Below are 22,704 nucleotides of genomic sequence, written 5' to 3' on the forward strand. Positions count from 1 at the left end.
TGGGGTGAGGGTGGACTCGGGGGGGGGGGGGGGTGAGGGTGGACTCGGGGGGGGGGTGAGGGTGGACTCGGGGGGGGGGTGAGGGTGGACTCGGGGGGGGGGGTGAGGGTGGGACTCGGGGGGGGGTGAGGGTGGACTCGGGGGGGGGTGAGGGTGGACTCGGGGGGGGGTGAGGGTGGACTCGGGGGGGGGGTGAGGGTGGACTCGGGGGGGGGTGAGGGTGGACTCGGGGGGGGGTGAGGGTGGACTCGGGGGGGGGTGAGGGTGGACTCGGGGGGGGGGTGAGGGTGGACTCGGGGGGGGGGTGAGGGTGGACTCGGGGGGGGGGGGTGAGGGTGGACTCGGGGGGGGGGGGGGGGGGGGGGTGAGGGTGGACTCGGGGGGGGGGTGAGGGTGGACTCGGGGGGGGGGGTGAGGGTGGACTCGGGGGGGGGGTGAGGGTGGACTCGGGGGGGGGGGTGAGGGTGGACTCGGGGGGGGGGGGGGTGAGGGTGGACTCGGGGGGGGGGGGGGGGGGGGGTGAGGGTGGACTCGGGGGGGGGGGGGGTGAGGGTGGACTCGGGGGGGGGGGTGAGGGTGGACTCGGGGGGGGGGTGAGGGTGGACTCGGGGGGGGGGGTGAGGGTGGACTCGGGGGGGGGGTGAGGGTGGACTCGGGGGGGGGGTGAGGGTGGACTCGGGGGGGGGGTGAGGGTGGACTCGGGGGGGGGGTGAGGGTGGACTCGGGGGGGGGGTGAGGGTGGACTCGGGGGGGGGTGAGGGTGGACTCGGGGGGGGGGGGCGGGGGTGAGGGTGGACACGGGGGGGGGGGGGTGAGGGTGGACACGGGGGGGGGGGGGGTGAGGGTGGACACGGGGGGGGGGTGAGGGTGGACTCGGGGGGGGGGGGGGGTGAGGGTGGACTCGGGGGGGGGGTGAGGGTGGACTCGGGGGGGGGTGAGGGTGGACTCGGGGGGGGGTGAGGGTGGACTCGGGGGGGGGTGAGGGTGGACTCGGGGGGGGGGTGAGGGTGGACTCGGGGGGGGGTGAGGGTGGACTCGGGGGGGGGGTGAGGGTGGACTCGGGGGGGGGGTGAGGGTGGACACGGGGGGGGGTGAGGGTGGACACGGGGGGGGGTGAGGGTGGACACGGGGGGGGGGGGTGAGGGTGGACACGGGGGGGGGGGTGAGGGTGGACACGGGGGGGGGGGGGGTGAGGGTGGACACGGGGGGGGGGGGTGAGGGTGGACACGGGGGGGGGGGTGAGGGTGGACACGGGGGGGGGGGTGAGGGTGGACACGGGGGGGGGGGGTGAGGGTGGACTCGGGGGGGGGTGAGGGTGGACTCGGGGGGGGGGTGAGGGTGGACTCGGGGGGGGGGTGAGGGTGGACTCGGGGGGGGGGGTGAGGGTGGACTCGGGGGGGGGTGAGGGTGGACTCGGGGGGGGGTGAGGGTGGACTCGGGGGGGGGGGGGGGGGGGGGGGTGAGGGTGGACTCGGGGGGGGGTGAGGGTGGACACGGGGGGGGGGTGAGGGTGGACACGGGGGGGGGGTGGGGGTGGACACGGGGGGGGGGGGTGAGGGTGGACACGGGGGGGGGGTGAGGGTGGACACGGGGGGGGGGGGGTGAGGGTGGACACGGGGGGGGGGGTGAGGGTGGACACGGGGGGGGGTGAGGGTGGACACGGGGGGGGGGTGAGGGTGGACACGGGGGGGGGGTGAGGGTGGACTCGGGGTGGGGGGGGGTGAGGGTGGACTCGGGGGGGGGGGGGGGTGAGGGTGGACTCGGGGGGGGGGGGGTGAGGGTGGACTCGGGGGGGAGGGTGAGGGTGGACTCGGGGGGGGGTGAGGGTGGACTCGGGGGGGGGGGGGGGGGGGTGAGGGTGGACTCGGGGGGGGGGGGGGGTGAGGGTGGGTGGGGGGGACTCGTGGGGGTGTTTCAGACCCGGGGGGGTGTTTGGGACCCGGGGGCGTGTGTGGGTGTGGACTCGGGGGGTGGGGGGGGTGAGGAACCGGGGGAGTGGGGACGGGGGGGGACGGGACGGGGGTGAGGACGGGGGGGGGGTCTCTGGGGGGGGGGTGAGGGGGGGGGTGAGGGTGAGAGAGGGGATGGTGGTGGGTGAGGGAGGGGGTGAGGGAGGGGGTGAGGGCATGGGGGGTGAGGGCATGGGGGGTGAGGGCATGGGGGGTGAGGGCATGGGGGGTGAGGGCATGGGGGGTGAGGGCATGGGGGGTGAGGGCATGGGGGGTGAGGGCATGGGGGGTGAGGGCATGGGGGGTGAGGGCATGGGGGGTGAGGGCATGGGGGGTGAGGGCATGGGGGGTGAGGGCATGGGGGGTGAGGGCATGGGGGGTGAGGGCATGGGGGGTGAGGGCATGGGGGGTGAGGGCATGGGGGGTGAGGGCATGGGGGGTGAGGGCATGGGGGGTGAGGGCATGGGGGGTGAGGGCATGGGGGGTGAGGGCATGGGGGGTGAGGGCATGGGGGGTGAGGGCATGGGGGGTGAGGGCATGGGGGGTGAGGGCATGGGGGGTGAGGGCATGGGGGGTGAGGGCATGGGGGGTGAGGGCATGGGGGGTGAGGGCATGGGGGGTGAGGGCATGGGGGGTGAGGGCATGGGGGGTGAGGGCATGGGGGGTGAGGGCATGGGGGGTGAGGGCATGGGGGGTGAGGGCATGGGGGGTGAGGGCATGGGGGGTGAGGGCATGGGGGGTGAGGGCATGGGGGGTGAGGGCATGGGGGGTGAGGGCATGGGGGGTGAGGGCATGGGGGGTGAGGGCATGGGGGGTGAGGGCATGGGGGGTGAGGGCATGGGGGGTGAGGGCATGGGGGGTGAGGGCATGGGGGGTGAGGGCATGGGGGGTGAGGGCATGGGGGGTGAGGGCATGGGGGGTGAGGGCATGGGGGGTGAGGGCATGGGGGGTGAGGGCATGGGGGGTGAGGGCATGGGGGGTGAGGGCATGGGGGGTGAGGGCATGGGGGGTGAGGGCATGGGGGGTGAGGGCATGGGGGGTGAGGGCATGGGGGGTGAGGGCATGGGGGGTGAGGGCATGGGGGGTGAGGGCATGGGGGGTGAGGGCATGGGGGGTGAGGGCATGGGGGGTGAGGGCATGGGGGGTGAGGGCATGGGGGGTGAGGGCATGGGGGGTGAGGGCATGGGGGGTGAGGGCATGGGGGGTGAGGGCATGGGGGGTGAGGGCATGGGGGGTGAGGGCATGGGGGGTGAGGGCATGGGGGGTGAGGGCATGGGGGGTGAGGGCATGGGGGGTGAGGGCATGGGGGGTGAGGGCATGGGGGGTGAGGGCATGGGGGGTGAGGGCATGGGGGGTGAGGGCATGGGGGGTGAGGGCATGGGGGGTGAGGGCATGGGGGGTGAGGGCATGGGGGGTGAGGGCATGGGGGGTGAGGGCATGGGGGGTGAGGGCATGGGGGGTGAGGGCATGGGGGGTGAGGGCATGGGGGGTGAGGGCATGGGGGGTGAGGGCATGGGGGGTGAGGGCATGGGGGGTGAGGGCATGGGGGGTGAGGGCATGGGGGGTGAGGGCATGGGGGGTGAGGGCATGGGGGGTGAGGGCATGGGGGGTGAGGGCATGGGGGGTGAGGGCATGGGGGGTGAGGGCATGGGGGGTGAGGGCATGGGGGGTGAGGGCATGGGGGGTGAGGGCATGGGGGGTGAGGGCATGGGGGGTGAGGGCATGGGGGGTGAGGGCATGGGGGGTGAGGGCATGGGGGGTGAGGGCATGGGGGGTGAGGGCATGGGGGGTGAGGGCATGGGGGGTGAGGGCATGGGGGGTGAGGGCATGGGGGGTGAGGGCATGGGGGGTGAGGGCATGGGGGGTGAGGGCATGGGGGGTGAGGGCATGGGGGGTGAGGGCATGGGGGGTGAGGGCATGGGGGGTGAGGGCATGGGGGGTGAGGGCATGGGGGGTGAGGGCATGGGGGGTGAGGGCATGGGGGGTGAGGGCATGGGGGGTGAGGGCATGGGGGGTGAGGGCATGGGGGGTGAGGGCATGGGGGGTGAGGGCATGGGGGGTGAGGGCATGGGGGGGTGAGGGCATGGGGGGTGAGGGCATGGGGGGTGAGGGCATGGGGGGTGAGGGCATGGGGGGTGAGGGTGAGGGTATGGGGGGTGAGGGTGAGGGTATGGGGGGTGAGGGTGAGGGTATGGGGGGGTGAGGGTGAGGGTGTGGCGGTGAGGGTGAGGGGGGTGGGGATGGGGGTGAGGGGGGTTGGGGGTGAGGGTGAGGGGGGTTGGGGGTGAGGGTGAGGGGGGTTGGGGGTGAGGGTGAGGGGGGTGAGGGAGGGGGTGAGGGTGAGGGGGTGAGGGTGAGGGGGTGAGGGAGGGAGGTGAGGGAGGGGGGTGAGGGAGGGAGGTGAGGGAGGCGGGTGAGGGTGAGGGGGGTGAGGGTGAGGGGGGTGAGGGAGGGAGTGAGGGAGGGAGTGAGGGGAGGGAGGGGGTGAGGGTGAGGGAGGGGATGGGGGGGTGAGGGGGTGAGGGAGAGGGGGTGGGGGTGAGGTGGTGAGGGAGGGGATGGGGGGTGAGGTGGTGAGGGAGGGGATGGGGGGTGAGGGTGAGGGGGAGGGGGGGTGAGGGGGAGGGGGGGTGAGGGTGAGGGGGAGGGTGAGGGTGAGGGGGGTGAGGGGGAGGGGGGGTGAGGGTGAGGGGGGGTGAGGGGGAGGGGGGGTGAGGGTGAGGGGGAGGGTGAGGGTGAGGGGGGTGAGGGGGAGGGGGGGTGAGGGTGAGGGGGGGTGAGGGTGAGGGGGGGTGAGGGGGAGGGGGGGTGAGGGTGAGGGAGGGAGTGAGGATGAGGGAGGGAGGGAGTGAGGGGGGGGTGAGGGTGAGGGAGTGGATAAAATATTTCTTCTCTGAAGTCTTTGAGCCGGATCTCCCATGAACTTTCCTCACCCCAGATTTCCCCCCAACCGGCAGCAGCGGCCCAGCCGCGGCCCCGGGCTCTGAGCTCTGAGCGTCCCCCAGCTGCCCTCACACACTCGCTGACCGGCTGAGGACATAGGCCCGGCGCCTCTTCCAACACCCAGAGCGGCGGCCCTGCGACACCCGCCCGCTCTGCGGCCTCTCCCCTGCCGCTTACCCCTCAGATCGAAGCCGCGGGGCCACCGTTGGACGCGCGCCGGCCGTCGACAGGCCGAGTCCCCGGGCGGCCGCACCAACCGGACACACGGCGCCGGTTGACAGACTGACAAGAGGCCGGCGTTAGAGCCGGAGCCGGAGCCGCGGCCCCGACTGGCAGCGTCTCCCGATCCGCAGCCTCGCTCCTTACCGTCCGTCCGTCCGTCCGGCTCGGCCCAGCCTCCACTTTATCGCTCGACGCTTGAGCTGAATCCCCGGCGCCACGGCGGCCGCTTCCCTCCCAGTCCGCCCGCTCTCACTGGGCTGGGGCTGGTCCGAGCTCAGCGGCGTGTGTACGGCGGCCGCGCCACTCAAAGTGCGAGAGAGACACCCCTGCCCGACCGTGGAACCGGATCACTCACACTGCCTCTGGGATCAGCCACTCACTCACACCGGCTCTGGATCACTTGCACTGATACCAGGAGCACTCATTAACTCCCTCACTCACCCTGACTCCAAATCACTCACTCACACTGACTCCAAATCACTCACTCACACTGACTCCAGATCATTTGCACTGATTCCAGATCAGTCATGCTCTCTCTCTAACACCAGCTCTGGATCACTTACACTGATACCAGAGCACTCATTAATTCCCTCACTCACCCTGACTCCAAATCACTCACTCACACTGACTCCAAATCACTCACTCACCCTGACTCCAAATCACTCACTCACACTGACTCCAGATCATTTGCACTGATTCCAGATCAGTCATGCTCCCTCTCTTACACCAGCTCTGGATCACTTACACTGATACCAGTGCACTCATTAACTCCCTCACTCACCCTGACTCCAAATCACTCACTCACACTGACTCCAGATCATTTGCACTGATTCCAGATCAGTCATGCTCTCTCTCTTACACCAGCTCTAGATCACTTACACTGATACCAGGAGCACTCATTAACTCCCTCACTCACCCTGACTCCAAATCACTCACTCACACTGACTCCAGATCATTTGCACTGATTCCAGATCAGTCATGCTCTCTCTCTTACACCAGCTCTGGATCACTTACACTGATACCAGAGCACTCATTAACTCCCTCACTCACCCTGACTCCAAATCACTCACTCACACTGACTCCAGATCATTTGCACTGATTCCAGATCAGTCATGCTCCCTCTCTTACACCAGCTCTGGATCACTTAGACTGATACCAGTGCACTCATTAACTCCCTCACTCACCCTGACTCCAAATCACTCACTCACACTGACTCCAGATCATTTGCACTGATTCCAGATCAGTCATGCTCCCTCTCTTACACCAACTCTGGATCACTTACACTGATACCAGAGCACTCATTAACTCCCTCACTCACCCTGACTCCAAATCACTCACTCACACTGACTTTAGATCATTTGCACTGATTCCAGATCAGTCATGCTCCCTCTCTTACACCAACTCTGGATCACTTACACTGATTCCAGGTCACTCGATCACTACCGTACTTACATTGACTCCAGCTCACTCACTTACAGTAACTTCAGACAACTCACATTAACTCCAGATCCAGGTGATTCAAATACTCACACTGATTCCAGATCACTCAATCTGACTCCAGATAACTCCCTCACACACACTTTGACTCCAGCTGCAGAGCAATCATACCAGCCCCAGCTCCAGATCACTGAGTCGGATTGACTCCACCTCCCGATCACTGACTGAGACTGATTTTAGCTCCAGATCACTGATTGGCCCAAAATGACTTAAACTCCAGTTTCACTCACACTGATGCCAGATCATTCACTTTCACTGCAGCGCCAAATCTTTGACCCGAACTCCACCACCAGTTCACTCATCCACAACCGCTACAGAAGACTAATTTTTAATGATTCCATAGAATTATAAAAGTTTACAACAGAGAAGGAGGCCACTCTGCCTCGTGTGCCTGTCACTTCTTTGCCAGAGCAATCCAAAACTAATCCCACTGCCCCACTCTCTTCCTAGACACCTGTAACTGGCCCTGCTTCAAATATTTATCTACATTTCCCTTAAAAAATGCAATGGTTTCTGCCTCAACCATTCCCTCTGGCAAAGCATTCCATGCTCCAACAATTCGCTGTATAAAGAAATTTCTCCTAACCTCCTCATTCTCTTGGTGCTAGTTTTAAATTGATAATTCCTCATAAATAACTCTCCAGTCAATTCAGCCTATCAAAAATTCTTTATATTTATAAAGAGAGGGACTGGGTGACCGCCAGACAGACAAGGAGGACCAGGCAAGTAGTGCAGGAGTCCCCTGAGTACATCTCACTCTCTAACCAGTGTTCAGTTCTGAATACCGGTGAGGGAGACCGTTCCTCTGTGGAGTGCAGCCAGAGCCAAGTCCACAGTAGCATGGGTGGCTCAGCCGTACGGAGTGGGGGGGGGGGGGGGGAGGAGAAAGGACAGGAGAGCAATAGTTATAGGGGATTCTATAGTTAGGGGAGCAGACAGGCGTTACTACGTGATTCCAGGATGGTATGTTGCCTCCCTGGTGCCAGGGTCAAGGATGTCACTGAGCGGCTGCAGAGCATTCTGGAGGGGGGGAGGGTGAACAGCCAGAGGTCGTGGTCCATATCGGTACCAACAACATAGGTAGAAAGAGGGCGTGAGGTCCTGCAGGCAGATTTTAAGGAGTTAGGAAAGAAGTTAATAAGCAGGATCTAAAAGGTAGTAATCTCCGGAATATTCCCGGTGCCACATGCTTGTGGGCACAGAAACAGGAGGATAGGGCAGATGAATGCGTGGCTGGAGAGATGGTGCAGGAGGGAGGGCTTTAGATTCCTGGGGCATTGGGATCAGTTCTAGGGAAGGTGGGATCTATACAGGCCAGATGGGTTGCACCTCAACGGAGCTGGGACCAATGTTCTCGTGGGGAGGTTCACTAGTGCTGTGGAAGGGAGAGGTTTAAACTAATTTGGCAAGGGGATGGGCACCAGGTTGTAGCAATGGAAAGGAGAAACAAGGGGCACAAAGGATTGGGGGAGAAAGATAGCACTAGAGCAAGTAATAGTATGGTATTAGGTGGGATCAGACTAAGAGAGAGTACAAGAAAGTCTAAGACTGTCTACAGCGCGTGTGTTTAAATGCACAAAGCGTGGTAAACAAGGCTGGTGCACTCCAGGCGCAAATAGCCACATGGGAATACGATGTTGTGTCGATAACGGAGACCTAGCTCAAAAAAGTGCAGGATTGGGTACTAAATATTCCCGGATACAAGGTGTTCAGGAAAGATAGGGAAGGAAAGAAAGGAGGAGGGGGGTGGCAATATTGATTAAGGAGAATATTGCAGTACTGGAGAGAGAGGATGTCCTGGAGGGGTCAAGGACAGAATCTATTTGGTTAGAATTAAGAAATAAAAGAGGTGGCATTACACTACTGGGTGTATTCTATACGCCACCAACTAGTGGGAAGGATATGGAGCGGCAAATTTGCAGGGGAATTACAAAGAGGTGCAAAAACTATAGAGTAGTGATAACTGGGGATTTCAACTATCCTAATATAAACTGGGATAACAATAATAACATAAGGGGCACAGAGGGGGAGGAATTTTTGAAATAGGTTCAGGATAACTTTCTTAACCAGTACATTTCCAGCCCAATGAGGATGGAGGCATTGCTGGACTTGGTTCTAGGGAATGAGGTGGGCCAAGTGGAGCAAGTGTCAGTGGGGGAGCATTTAGGGAGCAGCGATCATAGTATCATAAGGTATAGAATAGTTATGGAAAAGGACACAGGCCACTCTAAATTAAAGATTCTAAATTGGAGGAGGGCCAATTTCAATGGGATGAGAACAGATCTGCCCCGGGTAAATGGGAAGCAAAGATTGGCAGGCAAAACTGTAATTGAACAGTGGACGGCTTTTAAGGAGGATTTGGTTTGGGTACAGTCTAGGCACATTCCCATGAGGCAGAAAGGTAGGGCAATTAAAGCCAGAGCTCTCTGGATGACAGAAGAGATAGTGTGTAAGATGGAATGGAAAAAAAGGGTCATATGACAGATGTCAGGTTGATAACACAAGTGTGAACCAGGCAGAATATAGAAAGTTCAGAGGGGAAGTGTAAAAGGAAATACGAGGGGCAAAAAGAGAGTATGAGAATAGACTGGTGGCCAACATAAAAGGGAATCCAAAAGTCTTCTACAGGCATGTAAACAGTAAACGGATAGTAAAAGGAGGGGTGGGGCCAATTAGGGACCATAAAGAAGATTTACTCATGGAGGCAGAGGGGATGGCCTAGTTACTAAATGAGTACTTTGCATCTGTCTTTACCAAGGATAAAGATGCTGCCAGAGTCTCAGTAAAGGAAGATATAGTTGAGATACTGGATGGCCTAAAAATTGATAAAGAAGAGGTATTTGAAAGGCTAGCTGTCCTTAAAGTAGATAAGTCACCTGGTCTGGATGGGATGCATCCTAGGTTGCTGAGGGAAGTAAAGGTGGAAATTGCGGAGGTAATGGCCATAATCTTCCAAACATCCATAGACACGGGTGGTGGTGCCAGAGGACTGGAGAAATGCAAATGTTACACCCTTGTTCAAAAAAGAGTGTAAGGATAAACCCAGCAACAACAGGCCAGTCAGTTTAACCTCAGTGGTGGGGACACTTTTAGAAACGATAATCCAGGACAGAATTAACAGTCACTTGGACAAGTGTGGATTGATTAGGGAACGCCAGCACGGATTTGTTAAAGGCAAATCATGTTTAACTAATCTGATAGAGTTTTTTGATGAGGTAACAGAGAAGGTGGATGATGGCATTGCAGTTGATGTGATGTTTATGGACTTTCAAAAGGCATTGCGCCCCATGAAATAAAGGGGGCAGTAGCAACATAGATACAGAATTGGCTAAGGGAGCAGGAAACAGAGAATAGTGGTGAACGGTTGTTTTGCGGACTGGAGGGAGGTGTACAGTGGCGTTCCCCAGGGGTCAATGCTGGGATCACTGCTTTTTTTAATATATATTAATGACTTGGATTTGGATGCACAGGACAATTTCAAAATTTGCAGATGACACAAAACTTGGAAGGGTAGTAAACAGTGAGGAGGATAGTGATAGACTTCAAGAGGATATAGACAGGCTGGTGGCAAGGGCAGACACGTAGCAGATGAAATTTAACACAGAAAAATGCAAAGTGATACATTTTGGTAGAAAGAACGAGGAGAGGCAATACAAACTAGTGGGCACAACTCCAAAAGGAGTACAGAGAGATCTGGGAGTATATGTGTACAAATCGTTGAAGGTGGCAGGACAGGTTGAGAAAGCGGTTAAAAAAGCATACGGAATCCTGGGCTTTATAAATAGAGGCATAGAGTACAAAAGTATGGAAGTCATGATTAACCTTTATAAAACACTGGTTCGTCCACAACTGGAGTATTGTGTCCAGTTCTGGGCACCGCACTTCAGGAAAGATGTGAAGGCTTTAGAGAGGGTGCAGAAGAGATTTACTAGAATGATTCCAGGAATGAGGGACTTTAGTTACGTGGATAGACTGGAGAAGCTGGTGTTGTTCTCCTTGGAACAGAGAAGATTGTGAGGAGATTTAATAGAGGTATTCAAAATCATGAAGGGTCTAGACAGAGTAGATAGAGAGATACTGTTCACACTGGCAGAAGGGTCAAGGACCAGAGGACATAGATTTAAGGTGATTGGCAAAAGCACCAAAGGTGACATGAGGAAATACTTTTTTACACAGCGAGTGGTTAGGATCTGGAATGCACTGCTCGAGGGGGTGGTGGAGGCAGATTCAATCATGGCCTTCAAAAGGGAACTGGATAAGTACTTGAAAGGAAACAGGGCTACGGGGAAAGGGCAGGGGAGTGGGACTAGCTGGATTGCTCTTGCATAGAGCCGGCACGGGCGCGATGGGCCAAACGACCTCCTTCCGTGCTGTAACCTTTCTATGATTCTATATCTATTAATTTCATCTTTGCCTTCTTTCCTCAAGTAGAAAGAGTTCCAGTATATCACATCTCCCTTCATAACCGTGTTTCCCATCCCTGGCATCATTTTCATGATCTATAATGTATGCTCTCCATGGCTTTAAAATGCTTTCTATAATGGGACACTCAAACTGTAATCTATCCATCGCCTTGTATAAATTTATCATAACTTCCTTGGTCTTGGACTTTATATCCCTATCTATAAAACCCAAAAGACTACTGACCTTTTTTTATGTGTTCATCGATCCATACCCCCACTTTTGGGAAATTATGTCTAGGCCTTTCTGTTCATCCACATCCATCAGCCTCTTTCCATTGAGTGTATACTTTAATTCCTTGTTTTTCTTTCTAAAATGTATTGCCTCACACTTCTCCACATTAAATTGCATCTGCCAATTGTCTGCCCATTCCATTAACCTATCTGTGTCCTCCTGAAGTCTTTTATAGTTCTCCTTGCTGTTTGCTGAACCCCCTATTTGCTGGCATCTGCAAATGATGCTCCCTATGCGTAAATCCAAATCATCTATATGTACCATGAACAAAAGTAGACCCACCTCTGAAGCACGGGGATGCATCACTTCTCCAATCCAAGCATTATTCATTCATCCTTTGTTTCCTAGTGATTTACTAACTTTGTATCCATGCTGCTACATTTTCTCATATTAAATGCCTGAATTTTTGTAACAAGCCTCTGGTGAGACACCTTATTCAATGTCTTCTGAAAATCCATATATGTCAAATTTACTACTTCCCTTTCGCTAATTAGTTATGTCTTCAAAAAACTCTTTTAAATTTGTCAAACATGACATAAATGTCTTTAATAAATTCATGCTGACTGTCCTCTGCAATCTCCTCTCTGACTTCCTTCAACAGACTACAGTGCATGGCATCAAGGCCTGGTGACTTATTCAGCTCCAGATCACACACTCACTCATACCACCTTCAGATCACTCAGAGTAACTACAGCTCTAAGTCACTTAATCAAACTGACTCCACCACGCACTGATACTAACTCCCTATCACTCACTCATACTGATTTCAGATCACTCACTTGCATCAACTCCAGCTGTCAATCACTTACAACAATCTCAGCCCCAAATTACTCACACTGACTCCAAGAAGAACAACAACTTGCATTTATATAGTGCCTTTAATGTAGTAAAACGTCTCAAGTCACTTCATCGGAGCATTATCAAACAAAATTTGACACTGAGCCACATGAGGAGATATTAGGACAGGTGACCAAAAGATTAGTCAAAGAGGTAGGTTTTAAGGAGGTCTTAAAGGAGGAGAGAGAGGTAGAGATGCGGAGAGGTTTAGAGAGGGAATTCCAGAGGTTAGGATCTAGACAGCTAAAGCCACTGCCGCCAATAGTGGAGCGATGAAAATCAGGGGATGCACAAGAAGCCAGAATTGAATGAGCGCAGAGATCTCGGAGGGTTGTAGGGCTGGAGAAGGTTAGAGAGATAGGGAGAGGTGAGGCCATGGAGGAATTTGAAAACACGGATGAGAATTTTCTTCATTTATTCATGTTAAAAACAAGTATAGAAGCCATTTAAATGTAGAGATTGATTTGCTGTTGAAACTCTCCCAAATCAAACCAAGATTCCATAAATTGTACATTAGCAAACAGGATCATCCTACTCACTGAGATAAATTTATTCAGTTGTATAGTACTGGTACTATGCTATTTATGTTGCTTTCTGTCTTAAGCAGTATGTAATTAGAAGAGACCATTAATAATTTAACCTAACTAAAAAGTCTCAGATTAAACAATCCCTCACTTTCATCAATGACAAGTGCAGGCACTTTAGTGCTCTACACTCTGCGTACAATATTCAGTAAACCTAACACACAATAACGAAGAAGAAATGTTTTGATGGGGTTTAGCTCAGAATTAAGTATAGTAAGAGCAGAGATTTTATTTTACTTTACATAGAATTTACAGCACAGAAACAGGCCATTCGGCCCAACAGGTCTGTGCTCCACATGAGCCTCCTCCCACCTTACTTCATCTCACCCTATCAACATAACCTTCTATTTCTTTCTCCCTCATGTACTTACCTAGCTTCCCCTTAAATGCATCTATGCTATCCACCTCAACCACTCCATGTGGTAGAGAGTTCCACATTCTCACCACTCTCCGAGTAAAGAAGTTTCTCCTGAATATCTTACTGGATTTATTAGTGTCTATCATTAATCAATTATTTTGAACACATTATATACATCCACAAATCAAATAAATTGATTTAATGATTTTGCACTTCAGAACGAACACAATGATAACTTATTATTGACATTGAAATGTCAAAGATTATTTTTATTATTTATGTATAAAGGTCCATTCACATGATTCCAGACTTCAGAGATGAATCTCCGTAACGTTTATGGTCCTCCCAGGCTGAAAATCATCTGAGAGCCATAAATCATGTAGATATCAGGTGACCAAGGATCCACAGAGCTCTTATTTTTCGGTGTAAGTGGCTGCGACAAGAAAGCACGTGTATATCCAGGAATTTCGTGATTGCCCTTGACTTGAATAAGTGTGGGGGGGTGGGGGGTGGCAGAGCTTGGGGGGTGGTGGGGAGCTGTGCTAATCAAACCTTTTAGGTATTGGCGAGGGTTTTGGCAGAGTGTTGCAAAAGTCCACAGAGAATTCTGGGCAAATGTGTTAACATTTATGTAATATTGCTTCTTAATCTCGGAGCATTATTAAAAGTGTACTTGCACTTGTCACATGTCAGAAGAGGTTTGTTGCTTTGCCACTGGAAGTGCGGCAGAGCAGGACCTCCAGCTATCAACTCATCAGGACGTTGGCTCCATCACGAATCATAAGAATCATAAGAACATAAGAAATAGGCCTCACGGCTCCTCCATTAAATAAGATCATGGCTGATCTTCGACCTCAATTCCACTTTCCCGCCCGATCCCCATACCCCTTGATTCCCTTCGAGTCCAAAAATCTATCGATCATCGAATGATACAGCACAGAAGGAGGCTACTCAGCCCATCGTGCCCGTGCCAGCTCTTTGAAAGAGCGATCCAGTTAGTCCCATTCCTCTGCCCTTTCCCCATAGCCCTGCAAATTTTTCCCCTTCAAGTGTTTATCCGATTCCCTTTTGAAAGTTGTTATTGCATCTGCTTCCACCACCCTTTCAGGCAGTGCATTCCAGATCATAACAATTTGCTGTGTACCATTTTGTTTTGTTATGTGCAAAACTAAAATATTTTTATTTAAGCAGAGTGCCAATAACATAATTAGTTGTACTGAAATAGAAGGATTACTGAGCCCGGGAATGTCAGGGAGCTGAATTAATATGCACAGTTAGGATCGTAAGAAAGTGTAAGTTGAGATTCTATCAAATTTGTTTTCTCCATGTACAATTAGCTTCATTAATTTTGCACTAGTGCCCTCCAGTTCTTAGTCGAAGTTAAATAACATGTTTGCATACACATTCATTCTGCCTCTCAGCATTTTAAATTCCTTCAATCTTCTTTTCTCCAACGAAAACAAGTGCTACTGTGTTATTCTCTTTCTCTTAGGTTTAAAGCCATACGTTCATCCTTAACAAAAATAGAAAATGCTGGAAATACACACAGCTCAGTCAAGTTCTGTGGAGAAAAAAAGAAAAGTTAACATTTCGAGCAGATTTCTTCCTCGGAAATAATAGCAACATGAAACGTTAATTTTTTTTTGTACTACTGATGTTGACTGATCTGCTGTATATTTCCAGAATTTTCTGTTTCATATTTTCAGCATTTGCAGTTTTTTTCCTTTTACTTATAGTGGATTCATAGTTACTGCTTTTCTTTGAATCATGTCCAATGCAGCATCTGAAAGGATGAGGAGTTTCTGGATTGTGGTCACCAGAATGTGGTCGCCCAAGAAGCAATGCGAGATGGTTCAGGATACAGGAACAGTGTACAAAGAGAGAAGTGGGTGACCATCTGCAGGACTAGCAGAGGGAGACATGACTCATGGGTGCATGGAACCCCATAGTTAGCGAAACTGTGCAATAGATACTGTAATGAGGTGTACGTCCACGTTCACGTGTTTTAGGGCACTAAGACCATGGGGAGTGGATGGTGACAGCCATATCGGCTCCAAATAAGTGGTCACAGGTGTCCCTGATTAAACAAACAGGCAACGGGGTTGTTAGACAAACCAAATGTCTCAGATCAGGGGCACATGGTCAGGCTAGCGAGGTGCAGGTTTGGTGAATCTAACAACAAAGGTGTGCATTAGCACTGAACTGCCTTTGGTTAACTGGAATGAATCAGTTTTGAGAGCACAAAAAAGGGGTGACACAAGTACTGGCCATCCTGAGACAAGGGGCACTTGATCATAATACATAGTATTTAACAGTATGATGCGGACAGTGACTTCTGGATGGCTTCCTGGGCTACGTTCTGGACAGGTTAAGGAGAGGACGATTAGGAGGTTACCGCCAGGATTGGTGCTGGAGGGAACCATTCACATGCTTGGGGAAATGAAGCAAGTTTCTGGAATAAGGAAGGGCTAAATAGAACAATGGGGGAGGTGGGGGGAAAGTCTAGGTCTAGAGAAGGAGGGTAGGATTAATAATGCTGTTCAAATAGAAGAATTTAGCTTAGCTGAAATAGATAATGAGAAAATATTTGGAGAGGAGAAAGGAAAAGGATGAAGCTTTGAGGCAGTGAGAGATAAAAATGCTGTTGCAGAAGGGGCAAGAGATACCAAAAAAGTAAAGAAAATCAGGGGGAAAAGGGTCAAAGTTCCAAAAAATTGGAGTCAAGATTGAATGGTTTATATATGAACACACAATGCAATCAAAGCAAAATCAGAGAGTTAGAAATATGAGCAAGTATAGAGAGATGTAATATAGTAGCTATAACAGAGATGTGGTTTAAGTTTGGACAGGCCTGGGAACTTAATATTCTTGGTTGTGACATTTTCAGGAGAGATAGGAAGGGAAAATAGTGTTGGGGCTTCAGTTTTAATAAAAAGATTCTATTACAGCCCTGGAATGTAAGGATGCCTGAGTGGTTTGTGTTAAGACAGAATCCATATGGATAGAGTTATGAAATTGGAAGGGAAATTATACAATTCTTAGCATGCATTACAAGCCACAAAACAGTGGAGATGAGCTAAAGGCAGTGATTTGTGAATAGTTCAGAGAGATATGAAAGAACGACAGCAATAATACTGAATAAATATAACTACCCCAAGACAGACTGAAATAAAGGTAATGCATGTGGTCAGAGTGGGAAATTATTTTTAGAATGCAACCTGGCTAGTTAGAAAAGTTCGGTATTATTTCGAGATAGAAAAGTTAGCAAATAGATCAGCAGATCAGCAGTGGTAAATCTTCAAACATGAAATGGATAGAGTGCAAAATAAATATATTCCAATAAGACAAAAAAGGTTTGTATCAAAGAATGCAAATCCATGAATAGAAAGATTAAAACTTAAACTTAAAATCAGGGTTAAAGATAGTCAAGAAAATCACGAGGAATGTTTAAAATGTGGTAGGTAACTGAAAAGGGAGATCGGAAGTGCTAAAACGAAATAGGAAAAAAATAGAAAGGGCTTTTGTAAGCATATTGAGAAGTAAAAGAATAGTTAAAGACAGGATAGAATTGATTCTCTTCTCCACTACCAATTGTCTTCTTAAACCCCTCTCCCCTGCCCTCTCCACCCTCACCTCCAACAACATGTGCGAGGAGCTCATGGACTTCTTTGTCACTAAGATTGAGACCATCCGTTCAACTGCCTCTGCCACATCCCTCCCTTCCCCTAACCCACCAAGCCAAATTTCCCCCAAGGTTCCACCTGCCCTATCCCTGAACTCGCATCTTTCTCTAGTTTCTCTCCTATCACCCCTCATGCCCTCTCCGAGCTCATTGTCTCAATGAGACCCACCTCCTGCTCTCTTGATCTTATTCCAGCTCTCTCAACCTTATTCCCACTAAACTGCTGACCACGCAACTTCCCTTCCTGGCCCCCATGCAGCTGATACTGTAAACGGTTCCTTCTCCTCTGGTCCTGTCCCCCTCCCTATCAAATTTGTCATCATCACCCCACTCCTCAAAAAACCCACCCTTCTGTCCTTGCAAAATACCGGCCCATCTCCAACCTCCCTTTCTTCTCCAAAGAACTTGAATGTGTTGTCGCCTCTTAAATCCGTGCCCATCTTTCCCACAACTCCATGTTTGAATGTCTGTAATCAGATTTCCATCCCTGCCACAGCACTGAAACAGCCCTTAGCAAAGTCACTAATGACATCCTATGTGACTGTGACCCGTGGTGCTCTATCCCTCCTCATCCTTCTTGACCTGTCTGCAGCCTTTGACATAGTTGACTGCACCATCCTCCTCCAATGCCTCTTCACTGTTGTACAGCTGTGTGGGACTACCCTCGCCTGGGTCCATACTTATCTATCCAATTGTAGCCAGAGAATTTCCTATAATGGCTTCTCTTTCCGTTCCCGCACTGTTACCTCTGGAGTCCCATAAGGATCCATCCTTGGCCCTCTCCTATTTCTCATCTTCTTACTGCTGCTCGATGACATCATCTGAAAACACAAAATCAGATTCCACATGTATGCTAATGACACCAACTGTACCTCTCAAATGCCTAGGATTTGTCACACTCCTTGTCCGACATCCAGTATTGGATGAACAAACATTTCCTCCAATTAAATATTTGGAAGACCGAAGCCATTGTCTTCGGCACCTGCCACAAACTCCGATCCCTAGCCACCGACTCCATCCCTCTCTCTGGCCACTGTCTGAGGCTGAACCAGACTGTTGGCAACTTCAGTGTCCTACTTTACCCTGAGCTGAGCTCTGACCCCATATCCGCTCCATCACCAAGACCGCCTGCTTCCACCTCAATATCATCCATCTCCGCCCCTGTCTCTGCTGAAACTCTCATCTATGCCTTTGTTACATCCAGACTTGCCTACTCCAATGCTCTCCAGGTTGGCCTCCCGCCTCCCACCCTCTGTAAACTTGAGCTCATCTAAAATTCTGCTGCCCGTATCCTAACTCACACCAAGTCCTGTTCTCCCATCATCCCTGTGCTCACTAACCTACATTGGCTCCCGGTCCAGCAATGCCTCAGATTTAAAATTCTCATCCTTATGTTCAAATCCCTCCATGGCCGCACCCCTCCCTAGCTCTTCTATCTCCCCCAGCCCTACAACCCACTGAGAACTCTGCGTTCCTCCAATTCTGGCCACTTGTGCATTCCCAATTTCCCACCATTGGCGGCCCTGCCTTCAGCTGTCTAAGCCCAAGCTCTGGTATTCCCTCTCTAAACCTCTCTACCTCTCTCTCCTCCTTTAAGACGCTCCTTAAAACCTATCTCTTTGGCCAAGCTTTTGGTCACCTATTCTAATATCTCCTTATGTGACTTGGTGTCAAATTTTGTCTGATACACTTCTATGAAGCACCTTGGGATCTTTTACTACGTTAAAGGCGTTATATAAATGCAAGTTGTTGTTGTTCAGGGTGAAGGTGGGAGTCTAGTTGTCAACAATGAAAGTATGGAAAAGATATTAATTAAATGTTTTGCAGCAATTGTTGGAGAGAACTGCAGAATAAAACTTGTAGAAAAGTAATTAGTTCGGATTCAAAATTAGCAAAAATCGAAGTATATAAGTCATCAGGCCCTGATGGCATGCATCCTAGGCTGTTGAAATAAGTCGGAAAGGAGATAGCAGAGGCTGTGAGCACATTTTTCTTCTTAAATAAGCAAATTTCACTTTGGGACTGTAGAGTAGCCAATGTATCATCCACGTTCAAGAAATTGGATAACTATAGAGCAGTTAGTCTAATGTAAGAGTTTTTTCTGAAGAAGTGACCAATTGGATAGATAAAGACAATGCAGTGGGTGTAGTGTAGATGGATTTTCAGAAGGCATTTGAGAAAGTGTTTCACAAGAGGCTTGTTAGACAAATTCAGGCATATAGTATAAGAGGAAATGTAGCAGTATGAAGGGAAAGTTGGTTGATGGATAGAAATCAAAGAATAAGGTTAAATGGGTGTTGCTCAGATTGAACAAGGTTTGGAAGAGGTATAGCCCAAAGTTTAGTGCTGGATATACTTTTTATTCTTGGTATATATAGATAATTTGGAATTGGGCATTGGGAACATAGGGCCCGATATTACCAGGGTGGCGGGTTTGCGGCGGGGGGGTCGATTGGGCGCGTGGGTAACGTGCCCGGTGAAATCAGTCTGCCCCGAACGCAATCGTAGGCTGATTGGATCCACTTACCTCTTGTTCCGGGATCCCCACTGCTAAGCTGCGCGGCGGGCGGACTGCGCATGCGCAGTGAGGTCTGTCAGCTGGAGGAGCTCTATTTAAAGGGGCAGTCCTCCACTGACTGATGCTGCAAGAAATAGGAAAAATTACAGCATGGAGCAGCCCAGGAGGAAGGCTGCTCCCAGGTTTAATGATGCTTCACTCCAGCTCTTATTGGATGGGGTGAGGAGGAGGGGGAGGACAGAGATCATCCCCCCGGCGGGCGGGAGGAAGCGGCCTGCCTCTGCCACCAAGAAGGCCTGGCTCGAGGTGGCAGAGGAGGTCACCTGCACCACCAACATATCACCCACCTGCATACAGTGCAGGAGGCGCTCCAATGACCTAAGTAGGTCAGCCAAAGTGAGTACACTTACTCATTCCCCTACACTCCGTCTGCCACATCACCGCCCCCACCCCACATCTCCTTCTGCATTGCCAACACTACTCTGTCACATCACCCCTCACACCCACTCAAACCTCATCCTCATCTTACCTGCACTTACTCACCTCGCCAGTACTCATCCCGCCACTACCACTCAACCCAATCCTCATACAATCTCATGGCTCTATCTCATACTCACCCTCTCATACATCTCTTTCACAGTCAGCCTCACTCAACCTGCCACTACCTGTGCTGCAGCCACATGGCATGCATCACATATGTGCAGTAGGCAGCGTAAGGCAAACGTGTCATGAGCATGAAGGGGATGCACAAGGGTGTTTGAGGGTTTGTCATGGTTTTTACTTATATTGAATTTCTGACCAACTCACATTACATATTATATTGGCACCACTACTGCCATGTCTTTGCGAATCTTGTCTGGTGTGTGCAATAATGCCCTTTCCTGAGGATCACACTGAAGACCCACAACTGATGCCACCCATTGTGTCACTGCAGAGTGGGTGTAGGTGTATTTGCAGGGCTCTTTTGAGCAGACGACTGAGAGACGTCAGCGATGTCCCCAGTGGCACCCTGGAAGGATGCGGAGGAGAAGTTGTTGAGGGCAGTGGTGACTTTGACAGCGACAGGTAAAAGGATGGTGCTTGGGCCAGCTGGGAGCAGCTCAGCATGAAGGAGGCTACAGATGTCCATGACTACATGTCGAGTGACTCTGAGCCTCCGTGTGCACTGCTGCTCAGAGAGGTCCAGGAAGCTGAGCCTCGGTCTGTGGACCCTGTGGCGAGGGTAGTGCCCTCTGCGACGCATCTCTCTCTGCGGTTGTCCTCCCTCCTGCTGTGCAGGTGGATGTGTCACAGCACTCTGTTGTGGAGCTCCACGTGTCAGAGGTGGACGGCGTGGCTGGTGATGCTGTTTGCCCTCCAAGGAGGTCATGACTGCAGCTATGGCGGCCCCCATCCGGAAGATGTACATCTGAGGGGGTCCGCAAGGTAGGTACATGTGTCTGGACACCGGGGTAAGTGTGCAAGTTGGTGAATTTTATTGTTAGGAGGAGAGTGGTGGAGGCCAAACTTTGTCCAAAGTGACAGAGTGGCCTCCTGCAATGAGTGAGGGTCTCCCCCCCCCCCTCCTGTCAAATGGACCTTTGCAGCTGCCACAGGCTGATGGCTGCAACACGTCTATTTGAACTGGGAGTGTTTCCCCCAGTACAGGAAACAGTCCCAGTTGTTTGTAAAATCCCAACCCTCCTAAAATATCTTGTTAATCAGGTCTGTAAACAACCTGAAATACCAAAATAAATACCTTAAGTGGCACCCCGCCGGCTTTAATTGCCGGCGGGAGTCCCACATGCGGGGGCTGCGCGCGCATGTCAGCGCGTCTGTGGGAAACGCGGAAGTGGGCGGGTTGGAGCCGGGCTCCCGACCCGCCCCAGGAATCGCCGATTTTCGTGGCCCCCCCCCGGCCAGGAACGCACCCGATTGCGGGTGTGAAAATCGACCCCATAATCTCAGAATTTGATGACAACACAAAAATAGGGGGTTTGGCAAACAACAAAGAGGATTGTAAAATACTTCAGGAGAACATAGACAAGTTAGTAGATAGACAGGTGGCAGATGCAGTTTAATGTGGATATGTGTGAGGACGAAAAACAAAGAATGGTAGTATAAACTCAATGGAAGGATACTTAAAGGTCTGGATGAATGGAGAGACCTAGTATTCAAATATGTGATTCTCTGAAAGTGTGAGTGAAAGTAGATTAAGCCATAACAAGGCCAACAGCATTTTGGGTACCACATTATAGAAAGGACAATAAAGCCATAGATCAGCAACATGAAGCCAAGAATGGAAAAACATAATTATGAAGAGAGACTTGAGATACAGGGACTATTTCCACTAGAATAGAGAAGGCCAAGAGGAAATTTAATGGAGGTTTTTTTTAAATTATGAAGAGTTTTGATAAAGTGAAGAGGGAAAGACTATTTCCTCTGGTTGGGATTCAGCGACTAGGAGGTATCAATTTAAAATTATCACTCGGAGAATGAGGAGAGAGGTTAGGAGAAATTTATTTAAACAACGGGTTGTTGAAGCATGGAATACTTTGCCACAGGGAAAGATTGAGTCAGCGACCATTGCATTTTTAAGAGAAAATTCGGTAAATATTTTCAGCAATGAAAGATCCAGGGTTATGGGGAGACAGCACTGGGATTAGTTTTGGATTGCTCAAGCAATGAAACAGCACAGACACAATGGGCTGAATGATGTCATGTACTGTATACTTCTACGGTTCAATGCCCTTTTGAACATCAGATGCCCAACTTTGCACATAGCATTTTAAATGTGGCCTTACCAATGATCTACATTGAGTTAAAATGACTTGTTTTGATTTATTATCAAATAGTCAGTCTCCTTAATACCAGCTTCATACTGAATGGATCATTTCTGGAATAGTCAATAAATGCACCTACATTCTTTCCTTTCCTATCTTTGTCATTTATCATATAGTAACTTATTCAAATTGCACAGATGCATCTCCCATGTACCTGTCACAGAACCTGTTGTACTGACTTGGTGTTTACACTTATTGCCTGAACTAACATGTTAAAATTTATAACATTTCTGTAATATTAGTTAAATACAGCATTTTGTCTCAACATTAATCCTGCAGAGATGAAACCAGGCTGACTTCCATCATAATTTGAAGCATTAATTAGCTACACAGAGGGGGAGCCACAGCTGATTCATCAAATATGTCCAGCCAATGACACTACTTTTTTATGTAAGTTACTGTAGCTTTGAAAGAATGGGCAGACTCCAGGAAGTCAGACAGTTGAAATGGTCTGTCTTTGACATGCATCTTAGGCTATGAACAAAGATTGTTTTCATTCACTGATGGGTGACCATTTCGGTTTATTAAACATTGAGAGATATAGTTTTGCTGACAGTTCTAAGGATAAGCCAAGTCTGGAGCCCTCAAATGGTGATT

The 22,704-nt window shown here is 51.5% G+C and overlaps 1 protein-coding gene across 3 annotated transcripts in view; it reads right to left on the reverse strand.

The window, feature by feature from the left end:
• The window catches only part of cul2 (cullin 2), an 82,855-nt gene extending 77,313 nt beyond the window's left edge, over positions 1 to 5,542 (reverse strand). For all 3 annotated transcript variants that reach the window (XM_068007660.1, XM_068007653.1, XM_068007648.1), the window contains exon 1: positions 5,259 to 5,542. The gene's annotated coding sequence lies outside the window, so the exon portion shown is untranslated. The remainder of the gene's footprint in view (positions 1 to 5,258) is intronic.
• Between the last annotated feature and the right edge of the window lie 17,162 nt (positions 5,543 to 22,704).

Source organism: Heptranchias perlo, chromosome 2 (assembly GCF_035084215.1).
Source record: "Heptranchias perlo isolate sHepPer1 chromosome 2, sHepPer1.hap1, whole genome shotgun sequence".
NCBI lineage: Eukaryota > Metazoa > Chordata > Chondrichthyes > Hexanchiformes > Hexanchidae > Heptranchias > Heptranchias perlo.